Source organism: Prunus dulcis, chromosome 3, assembly GCF_902201215.1.
Source record: "Prunus dulcis chromosome 3, ALMONDv2, whole genome shotgun sequence".
NCBI classification, from domain to species: domain Eukaryota; kingdom Viridiplantae; phylum Streptophyta; class Magnoliopsida; order Rosales; family Rosaceae; genus Prunus; species Prunus dulcis.
The window spans coordinates 14,819,943-14,843,230 of NC_047652.1; the positions used below are offsets into that span (position 1 = coordinate 14,819,943).

Sequence of the window (23,288 nt, forward strand, 5' to 3'; positions counted from 1 at the left end):
AGCAAGAAGAGACCATGAGGTTGATGATGGACCTCTAAACCCAAGAAATAAGTGAGCGGACCAAGATCTTTCATGTGGAAAGTAGAATGCAACAAAGTCTGAACTGCAGAGATTGCCTCCAAGTCGGAGCCAGTGATGACAATATCATCCACATAAACAAGAAGAACAACGATACCCATGGATGTCCGTTGTAGAAAAAGAGAGGAGTCATACTGACTCTGAGTGAAAGAAAAACCAAGCAAAGTGGAGCGAAACTTTTCAAACCATACTCGCGAGGCCTGCTTCAAACCATACAAAGAACGTTTCAGTTTGCAAACATCATTAGGTGAGGAAGTAGGCATACCAGAGGGAAGTTTCAAGTAAACTTCTTCCTTGAGATCACCGTGGAGAAATGCGTTCTTGACATCCATTTGATGTAAGGGCCCGGATTGGGATGCAGCAAGGGCGAGTATGGTGCGGACAGTGGTCATTTTGGCAACTGGTGCGAAGGTCTCATCATAGTCGAGACCATATTCTTGTTTGTTGCCAAGTGCCACTAACCGAGCCTTATAACGGTCTATGGACCCATCAGAACGAAGCTTGACAGAAAACACGAACTTACTGCCAAGGGGTTTCACGGAGGAGGGACATGGAACAACGTCCCAAGTTTGGTTTTCCTCAAGTGCGAGAAGCTCAGTTTCAACCGCTGTCCGCCAACACTCATGCTTCATGGCCTGTGTATAAGACGAAGGAAGAGAAATAGAAGACAAGGTGGCAGGGAAGAGGGAAAGAGGAGAGGAACCAAACCTATCTGGTGGTCTACGAACCCGAGTACTCTGTCTGAGGGGGGGAGGTGCAGTTGCTGGAACAGGAGGTGTAGTTGCTGGAACAGGAGCAGCAGTCGGGGAAGGAGCTGGAGGGGGCTGGGGAGGTGCTGGAGGTTGATGGGAAGTTTTGGAGGAGCGTCGTTGATACACGAAGAGAGGCTGAGAAGGGACTGGAGCTGGAGAAGAGATATTTAAAACAGGAGCTGCATAAGAGTTAGTAAACATAGGCAAAACAGAAAATGAAGGAGAAACGGGGTCGTGATGCGTGGGAAAAAAATACTGATTTTCTAGAAAGATTACATTTCTAGAAACTCGAATGCGTCGCAAATGTGGATAGTAGCAAAGAAAACCTTTATGGTGGACTGAATATCCTAGGAAAGCACACTGGATCGATTGAGCCATGAGTTTTGTGCGTTCATGTGCAGGAAGATGAACATAACAGATACAACCAAATGTACGAAGGTTGGAATAAGATGGAGGGCGACCAAATAACTTGGTGAAAGGAGAGTTGTGGTGCAATGTGGGAGAAGGCAACTTGTTGATGAGATGGACAGCAGTGGAGAGAGCTTCACACCAAAAACGAGAGGGCGTAGATGACTCTAACAGGAGAGTGCGAACAACATCAAGAAGGTGACGGTTCTTCCTTTCAGCCACCCCATTTTGTTGAGGTGTTGAAGGGCAAGACCGTTGAGAGATGATGCCATGAGTCTGTAGGAAGTCCTGAAACAAATGAGACATATACTCACCCCCATTGTCAGAACGAAGGATTTTGATATGGGCCGAAAATTGGGTCTGAATATATGCATGAAAAATCTTAAAAACAGAAAAGACTTCATCTTTAGAATGTAGAAAATATATCCATGTGAAACGGCTATAGTCGTCAATAAAAGTGACGAAGTATTTGTAATTAGCATGAGAAGTGACTGGTGCCATACCCCACACATCACTATGTATCAAATCAAAAGGTTGGACCACATGGGGTGTGTGAATAGGAAATGGCAGAGTCTTACTTTTGCCAAGTCTGCAAGAATTGCAATCAAATTGAACAGCACTAAGAGATGGTGATTCTTTATTCCCAAGAAAACCAGATTTCAGTAAATCATGAAGTACAGTAGAGTTTGGATGTCTGAGACGTTTATGCCAAGCTCGGTAATCAACATGAGCAGAATTACAAGAGACAAAGGGTGAAAAAGAAAACAAAGGAAATTGAAGAGGAAAAAGACGTCCCACTTTAGGCCCCCTCGCGATCATCCTCCCTGACTGTCGATCCTGCACAACACAACCAGATTTAGAGAATTCCACTTTGCAATCATTATCAACCAACTGACCGACAGACACAAGATTGGTGGTAAGACCAGGAGATACAAAGACATCAGTGAGAGAGGAAGAAACATCACCAGTGGCCGTGATAGGTAAATGATTGCCATCAGCAGTATGAATTTTGAGATTTCCAAAATATTTGTTTACATTGGTAAGAGAATCAGCATTGTTTGTCATATGATGGGAAGCCCCGGAATCAAAGTACCAAGGAGATGATGTAGAGAAGGGTTTACCTGAGAGTCCTAAAGCTGAAAATGCAGAAATGATCATTTGTTGAATCATGTCAGGGGTCACAGGTTGAACAGGAGCACTTTGTGTCAGCGGTACTGCAGTCACAGAACTTCCAGCACTAGAAGAGCCAACGGAGACAGTATATGCGGTCTCTGATTTCTTGGGGGGGTCGAGTAGGACATTCCTTGATGATATGGCCATCCTTTTTGCAGTAGTGGCAGAATTTTCGGGGACAATTTGCAGCATAATGACCAAATCCCTTGCAACAAAAACACTGAACAGTGCTCATATCCCTGCCTCGTGGCTTACCTTGTGCTGCATAGGCCACAGGAACAGATGCAGACCACCGTTATTCCATGGTGGTTTGAGTGAGAAGGCGATGTTCCTCGCGAAGGAGATCATTGAGGCATGTATCCAAGGAGGGGATAGATTCTCGGTTCATAAGATTGGATCTGGTGCCTTCAAATTCAGGTCTCAGTTTCATTAGAAATTGATCCCTCTGGGTAGTTTCATGGACAGATTGAACAGAACTAAGACCTTCGGATGGTAAGTCAGCATAAACTATATCAGTGTATTCACCCCAAAGATTAGTGAATCTAGAGTAAAAATCAGAGATAGAAAGGCTATCCTGTTGGAGAGCGGCCAATTCATGTTCAAGCTGGAACCAACGAGCAGTGTTTCGTTGACTATAGATCTTCTTCAGGTAAGTCCACATCTGAGCTGCAGTCTGAGATGATCGAAGGTTCAAGATGATATTAGGTTCGACAGATCCTAAAATCCATGTCATAACTTGAGCGTCCTTGACTTCCCACTTGGAGTGCTGGTCTTTGTCTTTGTTTTTGTCAGGAGTTGGGTTACTTCCATCAACATGTCCCCACGCCTCCTTACCTTTGACGAAAATCCCGAAGTGAAACGCCCAAGCAGAGTAGTTCTTGCCATTGAAACGAATCAAAGAAACCTTAGACTTATCCGAAGACATGATGTCAAGAGAACTTGATCAAGAATAACCGAGACTAAGAGACTTGAGAGCAAGAGATAACTGAGACTAAGAGACTTGGGAGCGAGAGATAATTCAGAGCTATAGCTCTGATACCATGACAATTTAGAGTCTTTTCTGAAAAAATGTATCTCTATACATTGAGAATTGCCCATTATATGGACATAATACAAGTTAATTAGGAAAGAACATAGGCTAATATTCAGCCCCTGAAAAACAGCTCACCTTCCACATATACATGTATCTAATTATAGCTAACCTACCACATATACATGTATCTAATTAATGAAAAAATATGTTGGCATTTAAATCTGATTTCCTTTGACAGGGGGTAGGGTGGGAGGCTGGAAGGCAAAGGAAATGGGGGAATTGGGGGAGGAGAGACGGCGACTTGATCTGGGTTAGAGAAAGTCATATCTAATGAAGGTGGGGCGGAGCTGGGAAGAGGGCGGGTTAGAGGTCAGGCTGGAAGGCAGGGGAAATGGGAGAAGATGAGGATTTTTATTTTTATTTTTTTTGGGTTTTTAGATTTTTTTTAATATTAATTTTATTTCTTATGTGGAGTCCATGTCAGTTAAAAAATGGGTCCCACAAATGCCACGTGGGCATATGACGAATTTTCTGATGATCTCACTAACAGATTGGGCAAATTGTAGAGTTTCCGTGACGTTGAGTATGTACTGATAAATATCCCCAAAATCAGATATGAACTCATAAATAACCTTATAGGTTGGGGGGTTTTTGTTGGCGTGACTTGTGGATATTGACTTACTTTCCTTACACATCAAGAATTCCTATTATAATTGTAATTGATTTACTTTAATTCCTAATTTCCTACTGCAAATAGATCTAGGAATTTATTATTTACTTGCCCATTTAGGTTTCGTTGTATTATAAATGGGCAAGTAAATAATAAATTCCTAGATCTATTTGCAGTAGGAAATTAGGAATTAAAGTAAATCAATTACAATTATAATAAGAATTCTTGGTGTGTAAGGAAAGTAAGTCAATATCCATAAGTCACGCCAACAGTTTTCTGCAGTTTGTCTTAAAAAAAAAATCAAAGGGAGAGAGGGAGTAAGGGAGAACGCAGAGGCAGAGAGAGAGTAGAGAGAGGGAGAGAGGGCTGCGGGGAGAGAGAATAGATTCAACCAAGGCACTACAACTTTTCAATTACCATGCACTGAGAAGGGAAAAGCCCACATATGAGTTATTCAATTTGTCCAAGCAAATTATGGCTCCACTGAAGTATCGATGAGTTATTCAATTTGTCCAAGCAAATTATGGCTCAGCGAGTTGGAGGGAAAGATTGAGACGCGGGGGGGGGCGGAGGCGCGAGGAGGAGAGGCTGTAGTTTTTCCAAAAAGAACTTAATTTTGTTTTTATGGATTTTAAGTTTTAAAATATATTTTTTAATGCCTTGTGGTTCTATATCATTGGATGTATAGACTTTATATATGTGTCATGTCAACAACTTAACAGCAAAATTTAACGAAAGCCAATGGCAAGAACCAAATTGATGCATAGATAATAACTTTAAAGACCATTAATATCTCAAAAAAAAAAAAAAAAAAAAAGGGACGAAATGTGATAATTTCGCAAACCTCATTGATCACTTACAATAAAAAATCTTATATTAATTAAAATATGTTATAAAATCAAAGAATTGATGGAGAGAAAAAGAGTTGAGAATTGAGGAGAGAAATAGAGGAAGCAGAGAAAAACTCTGGAATCAATTCATTATTTCTGTCTATCTATTACAATGGGGAGATGAACCCTTTTGTAGGAAAATTCTTCCAACATGTGGGCTCCATCATATTATTCATGTGGGCTCCATCATATTATTTATAACACTCCCCCTTGGAGACCACAAATAATACGGAATATGTCTCGTTAAAAACCTTGCCAGTAAAACCCAGTGGGACAAAAACTGGTCGAAGGGAAAAAGAGTACATAACCATGCGTAACATAAATTCTGTGTATATTGATATGCGTGCAACACTGCCTCGTTAAAACCTTGCCAGAAAAAAAAAACCCAATGGGATAAAAACCTAGACGAAGGAAAAAGAGTACAGTGTGGAAAGGTCTGTATTGATGGCACGCTCCCCCTGATGCTTGGCAAAATATCTTGAAGTCATACTGTTGATCATCTTTCTGAATATCATAGTTGACACTGCTCCTGTGAGTCAATTTTGAGCGATACTGCCTCGTTAAAACCTTACCAGGAAAAATCCAGTGGGATAAAAACCTGATGAAGGAAAAAGAGTACAGTGTATGAAAGTCTTTATGAATACCATGCTCCCCCTGATGAATATCTCCCCCTGAAAACTTCATGACTAACTTTGTTCCAGTAAACGACCATATAGATTTACAGAGTCCGCATATCTCACATCATCCCAAAATGATGGTGATGGAGTTGAGCTCAAATACGATGTCCGGTCCAATATACTTCCGGAAAATTCTTAAAGTGTCCAACGGATAATCCTCATAAAAATGCTTCAATACTTTCTTAGTATAAGCAATAATCTCGTTGGCATAATGCTCGATCTTTCAGTCGAGACAAATATTTCTGGAACTCTTGAGAAGCTTTAATGTGTTTGCAAACATATTAATGTACTCACCGAGGCAATTTATGCATATTAGTATTGAGTACGGATTTTGTGCTGCAGGCACATGTCATTCAGGGACTTGCTTCATGCAATTTCAATCCTTTCAAGGATTTTGTTTAAAGGGATTAAACTTTATGACACATTATATAGCTTTAACCCAGCTATTTATACATCTTTAGGGAATCACTTCAGGTGATATGCTCTGTGCATTTAATAACCCTTAAAGATAACATGTTGGTCTCTATGTGCAATAAGGGGGGGGCACAATTGAATTTGAAAATATGGAGAAAACCCAACATTCCTTGTTTCTGCCAGAAACATTGTGTCATACAAAGTAGGTATATTCCCTTTTATTCCGAACACCCAAGTATAACTTTCAGGATTAACAAATTTTGGGGTTCGTACTGTGGGTTTGTTCTTTCACGTTCATTCTCATCTATAATGGAATTGCCTCATTCCATTTTGGCCAATGATATTGTCGACATTTAATAATTGAACGTGGTTCCAATCAACACAGCCCATTGATGATTTGAGTAGCTACTTCAAAATCAAAATTTGTCATTCATCAATTCATGATCCCACCATTCTCATGTGCATGCGCATGCATCAATTATAAGCATTTCTTTGCTTTTGGGTACCCAAGCCACTGCAGGGGGCTTTTATTATGTGAGAATGTGGATTATAACCTCCAATGGAGCGTTATGTTATAGTAGGGCGTGGATAATCTCCATTTAGGGAGTTGGAACATTTAGAACCATATATCTGGCATGCTGCAGGCATGCTACAGATTAATATATATACATGTCAATTAATTTCTGGGACTTTAACCCATACAATTTGCACCGCATTAGGCGTGCACAATATCAATATTGACATGTCAAGGGATTGTCCTTTCGGGACTTCAATCCACATCATTTGCTACGCAACAGGCGTGCATCATATTGATCACTGCTATACCCATATTTTGTTCTTATGGGACTTTAATTTGTGCAGTGTATTATCAATGTATCCAACTTGCAATTTGTAAAATTTGCATTAATAATTCATGGATACATACAAGCCATTCTTTTGGAACGGACTTATCTCCCCATTTGGTTACCTTTCAAGATAAAATATCAAATAAGTATATAAGCATAAAATAACACAAGTATTGCTTACATCCTTAGGTGGGAGAAACTTTTCTCAAGTATCATTCAAGCTCGTATCGGCCCAGTAAATATAATGTAGTGCTTGATGATCTAGTTATATCCTGCAAAAGCAAAAATCACAATTCTTTTCTCTGTCAAAAACAAATAACTCTCAGAGTTAGGATCACTTCATGGATTCTTTCTTCAGATGTTCATTCTAAAGAAATAAAATCTCTTATGAACAGAGAGTTACAAAAAGAGAAAAAATGCAAAAAAAAATTGTGATATTGATTGCAAGATAAGGTAAGCAATCAGGGAAGGAAGCTGGTGGGAGCAGACAAGCAGCTCATCAATCAAGGAAGGAAGCCGGTGGGAGCAGAAAACAAGCTCTCAATTCTCCTAGTCTAGAAGGACCTCAGGAGATTAGAGCACAAGGTCGCCTTCACAATTCCCTGATCTTGCAGAAACATGATCAGGGATAGTCTTACTTCCTGAATGGATGATCAGAGATAGTCTTGCTTCTCAGGCATATTAAGTGCTTAATGATAAGAAAAACAAGTAGATATAGCATCATTTTGTATGGGAAAACTGGATGTCTTCTACAAAGAAAATTTCGTTAGTAACACATTTATACACAAATACAATGAATAGATAGAACCGGTGAATTTCAAATTAACCATAGGAAAATTGCGAGATTCTCGGGATACTTTTGAAAAAGTAGCTCCGTGAAATCCGTAAAGCAAGATCGGCTTTGAAAATAATACGTGAAAGCGCCGAAAGTGCCGACAGGCATTATCAGAGGCCACGTGAAGTTTTGGACTCTTGCGAAAGAAAAAGATAATGGGGGGATTCGAGAAGATATTGGAATCCTGAAAAGTTGCCACATTTTCGTCTATAGATATTGCCTTTGCAAAACTTGATTGAGCAACTGCGTTTCAACTCAACTTTGTTTCAACTCAACTTCCTTCATTTTCTGAAACTTTAGTTTTTGTAAGACTTTCTTCGAAACCTTCTTAAAATGGCTTCCTCTTCTTCCTGCCCAAATAATTTCAATTTAAATGATGCTCCCATAACAACCAGTGACGCCAAAGTTTGGCGTCCATCCTTTGTATCCCAAAATCGTCATCTCACAGTTAATGATTCTGTGATGATGAATGATGCTACTGCTGTCACAGTAGCTAGGAATTTCATTATTCCAATGGATGAAATGTTGTTGACAGGGAGGTCTGAGGAAGAGGCTATTGATGACTCAATGGCTTTTAGCATTCAGAGTGCTGCTTCTGTTTCTAACTTGGCTGATCGTTTGCGTGTTAGAGCAAACGAGGTTCAGAAGCTAACAACTGAAAATTATTCTCTTCAAAGAATGCTTCATGAGTCTCAAAAAGAGGTTGAGAAACTCAAAGGAGAGAATAATTCCTTGTTGAAACTGGTGAGTTCGTACTCCGTTGATACACTGAGAAGGCTAGACATGCTGCAGGTCTCAAATGAAAGAATTTTGGGAGACCATGAGAGGCTCATGGCTAGGCTTAAGAGGCACCGTCCTCTTCCTTCAGAGGCTTCCAGAACATAATGTAATTTTATAGATTTTACAGGGCCTGCACCTTCATTGCAGGTGTAAAAATCTATCTGTTGTATGTTCCTTTCCTTTTATAATAATAATTGCGCACATTCTTAAACTTGCATATGTGGTTTTTACGTCTTTTCAAAATGACGGTTTGGAACCTTGTGCCTTATAGGTTCAAATAACCACATCAAATCTCTCATATTTCCATGCATGTGAGCCCAGAATTTTTGGTCTTGGTTAAACCCAAACTCATAATTTATTCGCCATTTTCAAATGGACATGAAATATGAATTGAATAAAAGCTACGATAATATCTCAATATAGTAGTGAAGAACATTAACTACTATATACCCACAACTTCAAGTTTTAGGATCTCTCATATATTTGGATCCATGGGCTTCCGGCCCAGATATAACAAAATATGGGGGGAGCCTCAATTCATCATTTGAAGTTTATACTGATATTATCCATTTCACGGTGTATTCTTAACAACCGGGATTCACAAAATATATTTCTTCCTTGAGGTGTCGATTATAACAAAATCGAACTTTATTAAATTCATCATTCTCTTATGCCAAAGAAATATGTGGTGTACCACAATTTGCAATAATACCTCAAGGGTTGTCCATTTAACTGTTGCAACTTTAGGTTCTCAACACTGTTAGATTTTGAACTTCAGGCCAAAGTCACATATTCTCATGGTATGGATATTCAATCCCCTTAGATTTTGAACTTCGGTCCAAAATCACATATTCTCATGGTATGGACATTTTTACAATTTTCTGTACATATTTCGGGACTTCAAGCCCTTACATAATTGTCCATATTTTGAGGAACTTCTGGCATCTCATTTAATTGCTCATCCATGAGTTTAAGGAACTGCAGGTTCCATTTTGTATATAGTGACGGTTTTCCCAAAATGGTTAATATTTATGCATACGTCACTATTCATGTGAATAGTACTATTCATCAATCATGAATACATATCTATTCATATGTGCAGTACATTTGCCAGTAATGTTATTATTCATGTGTACGGCACTTTTAACCAATACGGTACTGTTACATCATTAAGGAAACTCAGGTCCTTATTCACATGTCAGGGATCAAGGACCCTTAAGTCCGATCACATGTTTACAAATATAGTACCGGAGAGACTGCCAGCTTTCATATCAATATCATCATCAAGGATCTTCAAGTCCTGATGTAAATGTATGATGAGGATCAAGGAACTTCTGGTCCTGATCTGTATACTGTAAAAACTAATCATACAGCACAATTAATCCATAAAATAAATTTACCGTTTAAATAAATTACTTGTATGGACGTTAATCCCGCACCATACTTTAAATGTGCGGTAAAGTAAATTCATAAATTAAATTGTTGTATGGACGTTAATCCCGCACTATACTTTAAATGTGCGGTAAAGTAAACGTGCTTGTATGGGCACTAATTCTGCTCCATACATTTAAATGACAGTAAAGGCGTGGACGATAAACCCGCACCACCCTTTAAAGTAAATTTACGATAAAGTAAATGTGCTTGTATGGGCACTAGTTCTGCTCCATACATTTAAATAACAGTAAATTTACGATAAAGTAAATGTGCTTGTATGGGCACTAATTCTGCTCCATACATTTAAATAACAGTAAAGGCGTGGACGATAAACCCGCACCACCCTTTAAAGTAAATTTACGATAAAGTAAATGTGCTTGTATGGGCACTAATTCTGCTCCATACATTTCAATAAAAGTAAAGGCGTGGACGATAAACCCGCACCACCCTTTTAAATAAATATTGCCGTATGTGTAATGAACCTACACCATACCGTAAATAAAATAAATGTGGGGATAAAACCACCACCAAATAAAAAAAGAAAAGTGTTAGTATTACTAATGGTCTCCCACTGATAATATATTTAGTATTACCAAGGGTCCATTTTGTTAAGGGTTAGTAATAGAATGGCAAATAAATATAGTATATTATATTACCATCAACTTTTCATATATATATAATTAGAAAGTAGGGACAAACCTTAGTGCTAATTTTGCTGTAAGGTATCACGCTTGTCTGCTCCCCTAAATCAATTGCTCTCCACCAAGAAAACTAACATAGACTTTCTACGTGAATGGTCATCAAGAGCATTAAATATTATGAATATAATAATATAATAGACAAATAGGATAAAAAGGATATAGAAGGCTTTCCACGTCTTGCTCTGTAGAAACAGTGTTTGAAAATGGACTCAACCATGATAGTGACCTCATCTTCCCTAATGGGTCTGAGAGCCTCGACACCTTCCTCATTTTTGCAGAGCCTTCCATGGATAACTTTGGTGGGAATTGGGTACTCTGGGAAGAACTTGGCTAGGATTTCCACTACATCTCCACGATGAAGCACATAGGCCTGCACAGGATTGGCATAAGTCTTGGCTGAGCCTGTGAGGTACTTGAGGACGTGGATGATGCTGGCGTTGATGGTTGGTTGCAGAAGTTGTCCAAGCACCAAAACTGGGTTCACCACCACCAAATCCACCCCTTTCGCCTTGGCCTCTTCCCATGCTGCCTGCTCTGCCACTGCTTTCCCATGGCAGTACCAGTTCTTGGTGTTCTTGCAGAATTCAAGATCACCACTCCAACAAGGCTCATCGACCACCACATCTTTGGGTCATCTGGGTTTCTCAAGGTTCCCCTAACAGTGTAGCCTCTTTCTAGCAATAGTTTGACAATCCAGGAAGCAATGAAGCCTCCAGCTCCGGTTACACAAACAGTTTGGTTTTTGGGGAATGATTTTTTGTTTTGCTCTTTTGGTTGGGTTTCATTAGAGAATTCAGCTGGTATTGTTGAAAGCGAATTCGTGCTGATAACGTGTTGTAAAAACTAGAGAATTAAGGAGAGAATTTAGGAGCAGAGAATTGAGGAGAGAAATGGAGGAAGCAGAGAAAAACTCTGCAATCCGAATTGATTCCCTTTCTCTTCAGTATTGCATATGTTTATATCATTACAATGTGGGCCCCTTTCCAACATGTGGGCTCCACACCTAATAATTTACAACAAATAACAAATTATTTAAAAAAATTAAAATTAAACTATCTCTCTCCCCTTCTATCCCAATTTCTACTCCCCCAAACTTTATTTATTTATTTATTTATTTAGGTTGGTTTTTTAATTGATTTTCTTTTATTGTTATTTTAAAGATATGATTTTTTATTCATTTGTTTTTTGGTTTTAACATAAAAATACCATTTTGCCACATCAATAACATATGGATAGCTAGCTTTGGCATCAAGAATCAAGTGAAGTTTTCTCTCTTGTTGTGACGATAATACGTTGCCATGAATGTCAATCCACAATTTCATCAAACAATGAAACAAGTTTCTCAGCACGAGTTTTTATTACAGGTACTTTGTTTTAAAAGTTCTTATTTTAGTCCTCAAACATTCAAATCAATCAATAGGTCTTTGCTGTTGCATTCCAACAAAGCTTTGTTAAAACTGATCACGTATCATCACCTGACCAACTTATTTCATCAAAATATAGCTCAATTTAGCCCTAGAACTCGAATTTTTGCTCAACAAAATCATCTGCTTTCCATTTAAGGTTTCACATTTAGGTTTCATCAAGGAGAGTACACAGCCTTGTTTAGCAACATATGTAATTTTTTTCCTTTGCTTTTTAGGATTTTAATTTCTTCATCCAAACAGAGGGTTAAAGATCACATTAATTGATTGGAAAGTTTGAGAATTCAAATGAGGACTTTTGAAAAATTCAAGGACCATTTATGACAAAAACCTTTCTCAGTATCTTTGTATTTGAAGAGGCTGCATTTTTTGAAGCTTGTTATCTACGATATACCATGTGACATAGTGTCAAGCATTCAGGTGGGACACTTTTGAACCCCTATGTCACGCAAATAGTAACCTCTTACTTTCCATCAATTTCATTTCAGTACGTAATTCCAATATATTTTTCTCCCAAAAAACATTAAAGTCGAGGGACCATTGATCAGAGAAAAGTCTATGAGAAAGTTGTGCATACTAAAAAACAAACATAATCGAATTAGTTTTCCAATCATGTGCATTGAATTGCATGGCTCCTTTAATAAGTTATCTTGTCAATTCTTGGTTAAAACCTATAACAACCCAATCCTTAATTTATTTTTAATTATTAATTTATTCAAGAAAAAGACGATTTTATCCCGGAAATATTTTATTTGGTCAAAAGTTGACTTTTTGTTTAGGAAGGAATTTTGGGATTTCAGTTACACCGTTGCGTAGAGCACGTCAAGATGAGTCCGTAGACATGTAGTGGGCTCAAATCGGAGTTGTAACAAAGAAGTTACGATCAAAAGAAGTTCAGTGGCACAGTCGTAATTTTATCGAAGTTCAGTTTCAAAACCCAGATTTTTCTTCTTGTTCGCGAGCCTCACGAACAGCCATTTTCAAACTCGATTTTCTCCTCCGTCCAGCCACGAAATCGGGTGCCACAACTTACAAACTCTTTGTCTCTCTCTCCTCTTTCCATAAATATCCATATCCAGCTTTATTTCCAAGCGTATCAATTAGAAAATCGAGCCAAAATTGAGCCCAAAACGGATAGTTTCAAAACCAGAATTTTCAGTGGCCACCGACGCTATTTCCGGGCAAGTCCGGCAGCCACAGCTCAGGTAATTACACCCAAAATACTCTCCTATCTTCCCTTGGTGTTATCCCTTGAAAACTCAACTTGAATCCATTCCAATTTCTTTGATTTTGAAACTAAAATTTTCTAGGTTTTTAAGAGGAATTGATCTTCGAGCCAAGGTATAAAGTTACTCCCCTTGATGTGTTTATCCGTAGGTATGATTATTGGCCAGCGGTTTAGAGTTTTCCGATCCCTGGAAAATTACTCAATGCACCAGCCAGCGGTGGTGGTTCCTGACGGCGCGTTGCCGGGGTTTCAATGTTGGGTTTTTGTCCTAGAATCTTCCCCACGTAGTGCCGAGCATGATGGTATGCTCGGATTCCAATTTGGATACTGTTTGAGCCTCAAACGGATTTTGCATATTGTGCAATATCCATGTTCAATAGGTTCGGACCGTTGGATCGAACCCAAATTCACGTATGTCATACCTCGTATTTCTAGGATCGTGTAAGATTCGACAGATCGTGAATCAGAGTCCTGGATACTCCGAAATCATGAACCCTAAGGTTAGGTTTATAGAAACCGTCCAATCATGCAATCGTGAGCCATCCGACCGTTAGATTGAGACTATACTTTCGGGACATGTGTCCTAGGCTTGTTGGAACCTCTAGGAACTTCCGGATTGGAATTTTGAGGTCATGGACCCCACGGGGTCCCTGTTTGACTTTTTGGAATTTTATCGCTTTTTGAGTCCCAATTCTTTTCTAGACCGTCCTAAACGGGAGAAAAGATTATGTGGGCATAAGAATGACTTTAAAGTTAGGGCACGTACTTTTAGGAATCGGGGGGTCAGGGGGTAATTAAATATCTATACCGAGCAGTAATATTAATTAAATATTCATGATATTTTAATTAGGCACACGGGCACAGACCGACCCGCAGGAAGCACCTTCAAGATGCCCAACTAGCTCGGACCATAAGTGAGTGGACCTGTGCTTTCATAAATGATTTTATGCCATTTAAATTCATTATTTGATCTTGAATAAGTATTCAATAGATCGAGGGCTTTCTAGCATATGTTGCTAAGTTTAAGTATTCTGTTTATTTGCTGCCGAGTCGTGAATAAGAATAGTGGAAATAAGGATTTCTGAAATCAGGTAGGAAGGCAACAGAGTTTTAAGATTAGAGGAGTTAGTTTTATTTATTCCAAACCTTCTAGGAAGTTATATTTTTTTTAATCACCTTAGGTAACCGAGTATATATATTAAGTATTGTCTTCGGTTAAGTCAACATGCTTGACTTGTGCCCCACGAGGCTTAGGAAGGTTCGAACTGTGGGAGCGAGGAATGCAGCTTGGGTGGGCCTAGTGTCCCTTAATTCTTGCGAGGAGGCAGATCAGGCTAACCGAGTGTTTCCTGAGTCTTGCGAGGATGTGTCACCACGATGACACGAGGAATAGATCGTAATTAAGGGAGTGGACGAAAATAAATAGGTATACATAGGTGGTAGGATGAACTATACATTCAATATTTTTTAGCAGGATTAAGTTTTGTATAAGTTCGTGTATGTATAAATATGAATGCAAGATTTCAGTACGAGTATATATGAGGAAATTGATTAAGTTTTTATAACTGTTTTTACAGTGGGGTTAGTACGTTCTTATACTATTTTCTAAACTTTGTTTTTGGTTCACTCACATTTTTTCAATGTTTTGCGCCCCTAGGCAGTAGGCGTGCACAGTGATCCACCACAGGGTCGTTCCCACTTCCCGCACTTCCCATTCTAATGTAGGGCTCTTCTGTAAATGAGTTGTCTTCTTCTGTAACTTCTTAGTGATTACTCTGATAACTTGCCCCAGAACTTAGATTTAGTTGTTGGAATGTATATATATATATATATACGCATGTTGGCAGTTGGAACGTATATATATATATATATATGCTTGTTTGACAGGTGTAAAATTTGGGAATTGATCAAATTACATGGGAGACTTTGTCGAATTTTTGGTAGGAGTCAAGCTTCATATTTTATCGAACTTTGAATAGAAGGGCAATTAGGTCATTTGTGCCGGCACTCGCCAAGTGTCGGACACGCACAAGGTTCGGCCAGGATTCCAAAGTAGAATTTGGGTCGGGTCCTGTCAAAACCGATGAAATGCATTTAAGTCTCAAAGTCTCAGTACAGCCAAGTCAAGTGATAAAGACAACAAATATACAGGTTTCTATTTTGACCCTGCAATTCTCAAGTTTAACCAACAAAAATGTTTTGCACATTATTGTCTTAATTATTTATGGATTGTAGAAAACAAATCTAACCTCAATTACGTTGTCTTAGGCAGCCTCTCTACATGAAATTTTATTAATAGGGTTAAACTTGAATTTAAATGTGTTTTTTATAATAAAATAATATATTGATGGGTGAACTTGAATATTTTACATGGTTTAATTAAAACATCTATAAATATATGATACAAATCGTGTTCTTGACTCATAGGTAATAATAGGAAGGAGAAAGCGGCATTCAAGTATCAACCTCATCTAAAGTTCAGCGAAAAATCCATTCTGCATGAATGAATTCCAGTATTGAATTTGATATCTCGCGTGTAATTTTTTATGGCATTAATGATATTTGTGTGATAATGGAATGATAAGTTGTGTGCTTATTTGAGTGGTACTTTAAGGTAAAGTTAGTGAAACAAATACACATTTTGTGTGTGTGCGAAACTTATTTAGGATTTGTAATATGTCTACCCCAAATTGGAGTTGTTGGATTTCTCATAAGTAAGCGAAAATAAACTCTTATTCTCATATCAAACTTTCATACTACTTGATACAAATAACAGAGTTTTTAAATTTAAAAATATGAAGAAATAGCTACAAGGCAAGCAAGCTAATAAATAACCGACGTTTTTGTTTTGACTATTAATTATCGGTAGTGGCATCGGAAGAGCACAATAATCAAATGAATTTATCCAGTAAATCAAATCAATAAACGACTCTACAATTTATAGATAGATAGCTCTGCTCTAGTTTGGTGAGAGATTAAAGAGGGGAAAAAGAAGAAGTTGAAAATGGACCATTAATGCTGCTAAGGGGTAAAGCCATGTAAAAGGCACGTGAGCTTGATTTCTCGGTCGCCTAAGGCAACTGAGAATAGCCATGCACCAAGAAAAAATAATAATGTGACAAGGACATTATTCAAGCATATAGCTAGTGATGAGCTCTCACTTCCATCCATTTCATTTCATTAAAGCAGTCCAGAAAATGCAAAATTGACATTTAACTATAACTATAAAGAACGAGAGACAAAGACTTTGACTCCAGCCATTGTAAGAACAACCACTGAGGTGAAAGATAACTTATTCAAAGACTTTTTGCACGCAATTTGTATCTAAATTTCATTCACTCTGTTATCTTCTTTATTAAAATTCTAACAATGACAGCAAGCTCAATCAATAGTAAAAAAGACTTGGCCTGACTTTGAGGATAGGGAGATTTGAAGTAAACAAATAAATCTTTGTCAAGCATTTAGGTGGGTGGGACACATCTAAACCCCTATGTCATGCATATGGTTATCTCTCATCTCCATCAATTTCATTTCATTATTTCATCCAGAAAATACAAAATTGGCATTTAAATTTAGAGAATGAAAGACTGAGACCTTTACTCAAAAGAAAATGATTATAGATGAGATCCGAAAGACTTTTCAATGCTCAACTGAACCCCAAAGACTAACCCACATTATATATAACTAGTAAGGCACGGCCATACAATATACGTATACCACACAAACAATAACCATGACATCTTTAACTTCCGCTAAACTATGCTTCATGCCTTATTGCCTTGTCATCTTCTTGTATGTTTCATCACCAAATTGGGTTGCTTTTCCTTCTGCTGCTTCTACTTCTCATACTGAAGCAAATGCTCTTCTCAAATGGAAAGCCAGCTTATTTCCAAATCAAGCCCTCAATAACCTCACCTGGTACAACCTTCCCACTCATAATATTAATGCCACCAATTCTTCCAGCACCAATCCAAAACCAAGAACAATCCCATGCACTTGGACTGGTGTTTCATGCAACGCAGCTGGAAGTGTCAGCAAGCTAAACCTTTCCACTTGTGGTATTCAAGGTACGCTATATGAGTTTTCATTCTTGTCCTTCCCTAATCTTGAATATCTTGACCTCAGCTTCAACAAACTCTTTGATGCCATCCCACCTCAAATCAAGTACCTCTCCAAACTCCACCATCTTGATCTCTCCGAAAATCAGTTCTTCGGGAGAATCCCACCAGAAATCGGTCTCTTGAGAAATCTTACCTATCTCTATCTCTATGGTAATAAACTTTCTGGTTTGATTCCCAAGGAGATAGGGAACTTGAAATCTCTTGTAGATCTAGATTTGTCTTACAACAATTTAAGTGGTCTCATCCCTCCAAACATTGGTAACTTAATAAACCTAAACACTTTGCACTTGGCTGTAAATCAACTTTCTGGTTTGATTCCCAAGGAGATAGGGAACTTGAAATCTCTTGTATATCTACAGTTGTCCACCAACAATTTAAGTGGTCTCATCCCTCCAAATATTGGTAACTTAATAAACCTAAACACTTTGTACTTGCATTCCAATCAACTTTCTGGTTTGATTCCCAAGGAGATAGGGAACTTGAAATCTCTTGTAGATCTACAGTTGTCTGACAACAATTTAAGTGGTCTCATCCCTCCAAATATTGGTAACTTAATAAAGCTAAACACTTTGTACTTGTATTCCAATCAAATTTCTAGTTTGATTCCCAAGGAGATAGGGAACTTGAAATCTCTTGTAGATCTACAGTTGTCCGACAACAATTTAAGTGGTCTCATCCCTCCAAATATTGGTAACTTAATAAACCTAAACACTTTGTACTTGGCTGAAAATCAACTTTCTGGTTTGATTCCCAAGGAAATAGGGAACTTGAAATCTCTTGTGGAGTTAGGATTGGACAGAAATCAACTCAATGGTTCAATTCCAACCTCATTTGCTAACTTGAGCAACTTGCAGACCTTATTCCTACGCGATAACCAACTTTCCGGCTCCATTCCCCAAGAGTTAGAGAATCTCAAGAATTTGACTAAATTGCATTTGGATATAAACCAATTGTCTGGTTATTTGCCCCCAAATATTTGCCAAGGTGGAAAACTCACAAACTTGTCAGTATACAAAAACTATTTGACTGGTCCAATCCCCAAAAGCTTGAAAAATTGCACAAGATTAGTGAGAGTCCATCTTGACCAAAACCAATTGACAGGCAATATATCTGAAGACTTTGGTGTTTATCCGAATCTTGATTTTATGAATATAAGCCACAACAACTTGTATGGAGAAATCTCACACAACTGGGGACAATGCCCAAAGTTGAAGACCTTAATAATGGCAGGAAACAACCTTACTGGTAGCATACCACCTGAGATAGGCAACGCAACCCAAATTCATGTGTTGGACCTTTCTTCAAATCATTTAGTTGGGTTGATCCCAAAAGAATTCGGGAGACTGGCTTCTTTGGAGAGGTTGATGTTGAATGGAAATCAACTTTCGGGTCATATACTGTCTGAATTCGGATCATTGAATGATCTTGAATATCTTGACTTGTCAACAAACAAATTCAATGAGTCAATTCCGAGCATTCTAGGTGACTTGCTCAAATTGCACTACTTGAATTTGAGCAACAACAAGTTGGCTCAAGCAATTCCATTTAAGTTGGGGAAGTTAGGTCAATTGAATTACATGGATTTAAGTCATAACTCTCTTGAAGGTAAGATACCATCAGAAATGGGCAGTATGCAGAGTTTGGTGACACTTGATCTTTCCCACAACAATCTTTCGGGTTCCATACCATCAAGTTTTGAAGAGATGCGCGGCTTGTCGTACGTTGACATATCCTACAATCACTTGGAAGGTCCCCTTCCCAACATCAGTGCATTTCGAGAAGCTCCACCAGAAAGATTGAAAGGGAACAAAGGATTGTGTGGCAACGTTAGAGCTCTGCTGCCACCCTGCAATGCACATGGCTCAAAAAAGGACCACACGGTCATATTCTCTGTTCTAGCAGTATTTGTACTCCTATCTGCTCTCTTTACAATTGTCTTTGTAATAGTGCAAAGAAAGAAGAAGCATCAAGATACTAAACAAAACCACATGCATGGAGAAATTTCCTTTTCGGTTTTAAATTTTGATGGAAAATCAATGTATGAGGAAATCATAAGGGCAACAGAAGATTTTGATTCCACATATTGCATTGGGAAGGGAGGACATGGAAGCGTCTACAGAGTGAATTTGTCATCTGGAGACGTAGTGGCCGTGAAGAAACTCCATCTGCTATGGGATGGCGAGATAGAATTTCAGAAGGAGTTCTTGAATGAAGTAAGGGCACTTAGTGAGATAAGACATCGGAATATTGTGAAGCTCTATGGTTTCTGTGCACATAAACGACACTCATTTTTGGTGTATGAGTATCTTGAAAGATGTAGCTTGGCCGCAATATTGAGCAAAGAGGAAGAAGCTAAAGAGTTGGGGTGGAGTAAAAGGGTGAATATTGTTAAAGGCTTAGCTCATGCCTTGTCTTACATGCACCACGATTGCTTGCCACCGATTGTACATCGTGACATCTCAAGCAAGAATATTTTGTTGGATTCTGAATATGAGGCCTGTGTTTCAGACTTTGGCACTGCTAAGTTTTTAAATCCAGACTCAACTAATTGGACTGCCGCTGCAGGCACATATGGCTACATGGCACCTAGGTAATATTGTGATTCCCTGTTCTCTGCATTTAGCACTTTTTAAGCTTTTGCTTTTAGACCAATGCTTCATTTTCATCATTAGGGGCGGTTAACATAAAAAAAATTTCACTTCTTTGATTTAGAAAATATACTAATAAACAGATTTTCATTTCTCTTAAGCTATAAACTAATAAGTCAATTTATGCATGATACAGTTTCGTGAAAATTCCATTGAATAGTTATGTCTATAAACTAATAATGCCACTTCTTGAGGTTTCCTCTGAGCAGAGCTTGCTTACACAACAAAAGTGAATGAGAACTGCGATGTTTATAGCTTTGGTGTGGTCATATTGGAAATAATTATGGGAAAACATCCTGGAGGTCTTTTTTCATCTTTCTCATCAGTCTCTTCATCCTCCTCCTCCTCCTCATCATCTGCATTACCAGCTCATCAAATACCAATTGTGGATGTTTTGGACCAACGCATTTCCCCTCCTACGCATCAACTTGCAAGTGAAGTGGTCTTCCTTGTGAAGATAGCATTTTCATGCTTGAATTCCATCCCGAAATCTCGTCCAACAATGAAACAAATTTCTCATTTCCTCTCAACTCAGATGCTGCATTTGTCGAAGCCGGTACATATGATGACATGTGGTGAATTGCTTGCTCTTGATCCTTTGGCTACCTAATCAGAATGTGCTTCATTCTTATGCACATTTCACTTTGCATGTGTCTTTTGTTTAGAAAGAGTATCCATAGATGTTTCCTTCTTGTAATTTATTTCATGCACATGTACGCTTTAGGATGCTTTACAGTTTGTTTATCCTTAATATAAAATACTTATTGGAAAATTTTCTTTACAGTTTGTTTATCCTTAAAAGAGGGGGGAAAAAAAGGCAGGATATGGATGTTAATGTCAATGATGACGACAGTGAGAGCTCAAGCATCTAAAATAATCGACCATAGCTATAGCTAGCTAGGCAGTAGAATAAGTTGCATCTTCCGATGCCCTAGCAAGTCCCTTTGGCTTTAAGTCATACAAGTGACTATCACACATAATAACCATAACAAGGATAGCATGGCACCCCACAAGGATAGCCAAACAGAAAGGAGAAACATAACACCAAACAAAACCATCGGAAGAGAAGAGAAATCCATTTTGTCATTGTAATTATAAAAATGAAATATTCTAAGTCTGTCAAAGTCATAGGTTAGTATACTTTTATGTGTTTGTGAGAGACTTAGAGAGAGAGAGAGAGAGAGAGAGAGAGAGAATGCTTTGCTGTCCGGTTTCGTGGGACCCACAGGCTGCCCGGGCAAAAAAGGCCCACGGGAACCACTGGGGGGATAAGGGGCTGGGTCGAAGAGTTGATGCTTGCTGATATATTTTTTATTTTTGTTATTGTTATGATATTTTTAATATTTTATTTCAAAGGTATTTTTTTCAAAAAAACGTACTAGATACACAGATAAGGTGTAAAGAGATGTTGATGTTGATTGATTAATATGCATTAGATTAATCTAATGGTTAACGTTCATTTAAATGCGTGTAAATGCACAAGCTCAGAATCCTTTGTGTAATAATTTTATATACTCTGTGTAAGCCGCCCCAAAATCAATAATAAACAATTAAATTGTGAAAATTAAATGACCAAGACCTATATAACAGGAACAAATATAGTATTTGACGTGGGGATAATTGCAAGGGCCATACTATATTACTATATATGGATAGCTACCAAACACCATATATATATATATATATATATATATATATAATATAGAAACAGCGGTTCATAGACCAGAGCCATTTTCGTTTTCGATTTTCTTACACACACAGAGAGAGAGAGAGAGAGAGAGAGAGAGAGAGAGAGAGAGAGAGAGAGAGCTATAGTGACGATGTCGACCCTTAGGGTTCCTCAACAAGTTCGTCCTGCATCCGAAGACTGTGAGCAGCTCAAAAAGGCCTTCAAAGGTTCCTTCTTTATTATTTTTCTGATCTTTTACTCCTTCGCGTCATTTTTTGTTCTGATCATAAACAACATTGATCAATGGATGAAAATGAGCCATTTTGAGTTTTGGGGGGAGGGGGATGTGGGATTTGACCGAAGTTTCAAGAGGCATTGGTGTAATCAAGCTTTTTTAAAAATTAATTATGGTATTATGGGAATATTAAAAATTTATTAAAGGTTATTCTCTGCTTACTATGAAAAGCAACTTTCAAAAGCAACCTAGATGCTACTTTTAAAAGCTATTGACAAGAGGCTATTGCTTTAAAAAAATATTAATAATAAGCATATTTTATTTTTACCAAATATCTTAAATGCTTAATTTTAAAGTGAAGTCGATTTTTGGAGAAAAAAAGCAATCCCAAACCGAGCCTCACGCAAGATATACTACGAAACAAGCCGAATACATTTCCAAAAAAAACACATATAGAATATTGAAGGATCTTTTAGTCATGTGTCCAACACACACACATTCATTTTCATAGTCAAGTAGCCCGAAGGAAACCCTGGTGACTGAAGATATATAGAGATAATTGTGTGCTTCTTTCCTATTTATCAATGTGTCATAGTTCTAATATTTCTTGCTAGAGACCCAACAATTTTCTTTAGAGATCCAAAAATTAAATATTGTAAAAGTTGCAAGTAAAAAATAAAACATAAAAACACCACCGATAGAGCAACCACTCCACCCTCTTCAATTTCGTTTCAATCTGTTAAGTTCTTTGCAGTGTAACAATGGTAGATTTGGAGCAAAAAGTTCACGAAAGCAAATGATCAATTTCACATTCCTATTCCTATGCATGGTAAATCAAAACGATAAACGACAATTTTGCGATTAGTTCGTCTTCAATTTATCTAACACACACCAATAAGAGAAAAAGAAAAAGAAAAAACAAAAACAGTCGCTGATCCCACCAGACACATCCTCCAAATTTAAAACTTCCTGAGCATCCAATATTGTGAAGCATTAAGGTGGGACACATCTGAACATATATGAAGCAGAAAAGCATTAATTGATACTTTTTTTTTGGTGTTTTGAAAGGGCATTAATTGATACTTAACTTCAAAGAATGATGAGAAGACTCCAAGCTTTGTATAATAGAGAAAAGAAAAGTGAAAAGTTACTTACTATATGAATAGGGAAAAGCTACCATACATATAGGAAGAAAAATACTTATTTCTTTTCCTGGAAGTAGGAGTGAAAAGTTGAATATTATTGGTTTTTATTTTAATTTTCTTTAATATAA

At 37.9% G+C, this 23,288-nt stretch overlaps 1 pseudogene; it reads left to right on the plus strand.

Annotated features, from left to right (window-relative positions):
* Positions 1 to 17,075: 17,075 nt before the first annotated feature.
* Positions 17,076 to 20,721, plus strand: LOC117621832 (annotated as a pseudogene).
* Positions 20,722 to 23,288: the final 2,567 nt, after the last annotated feature.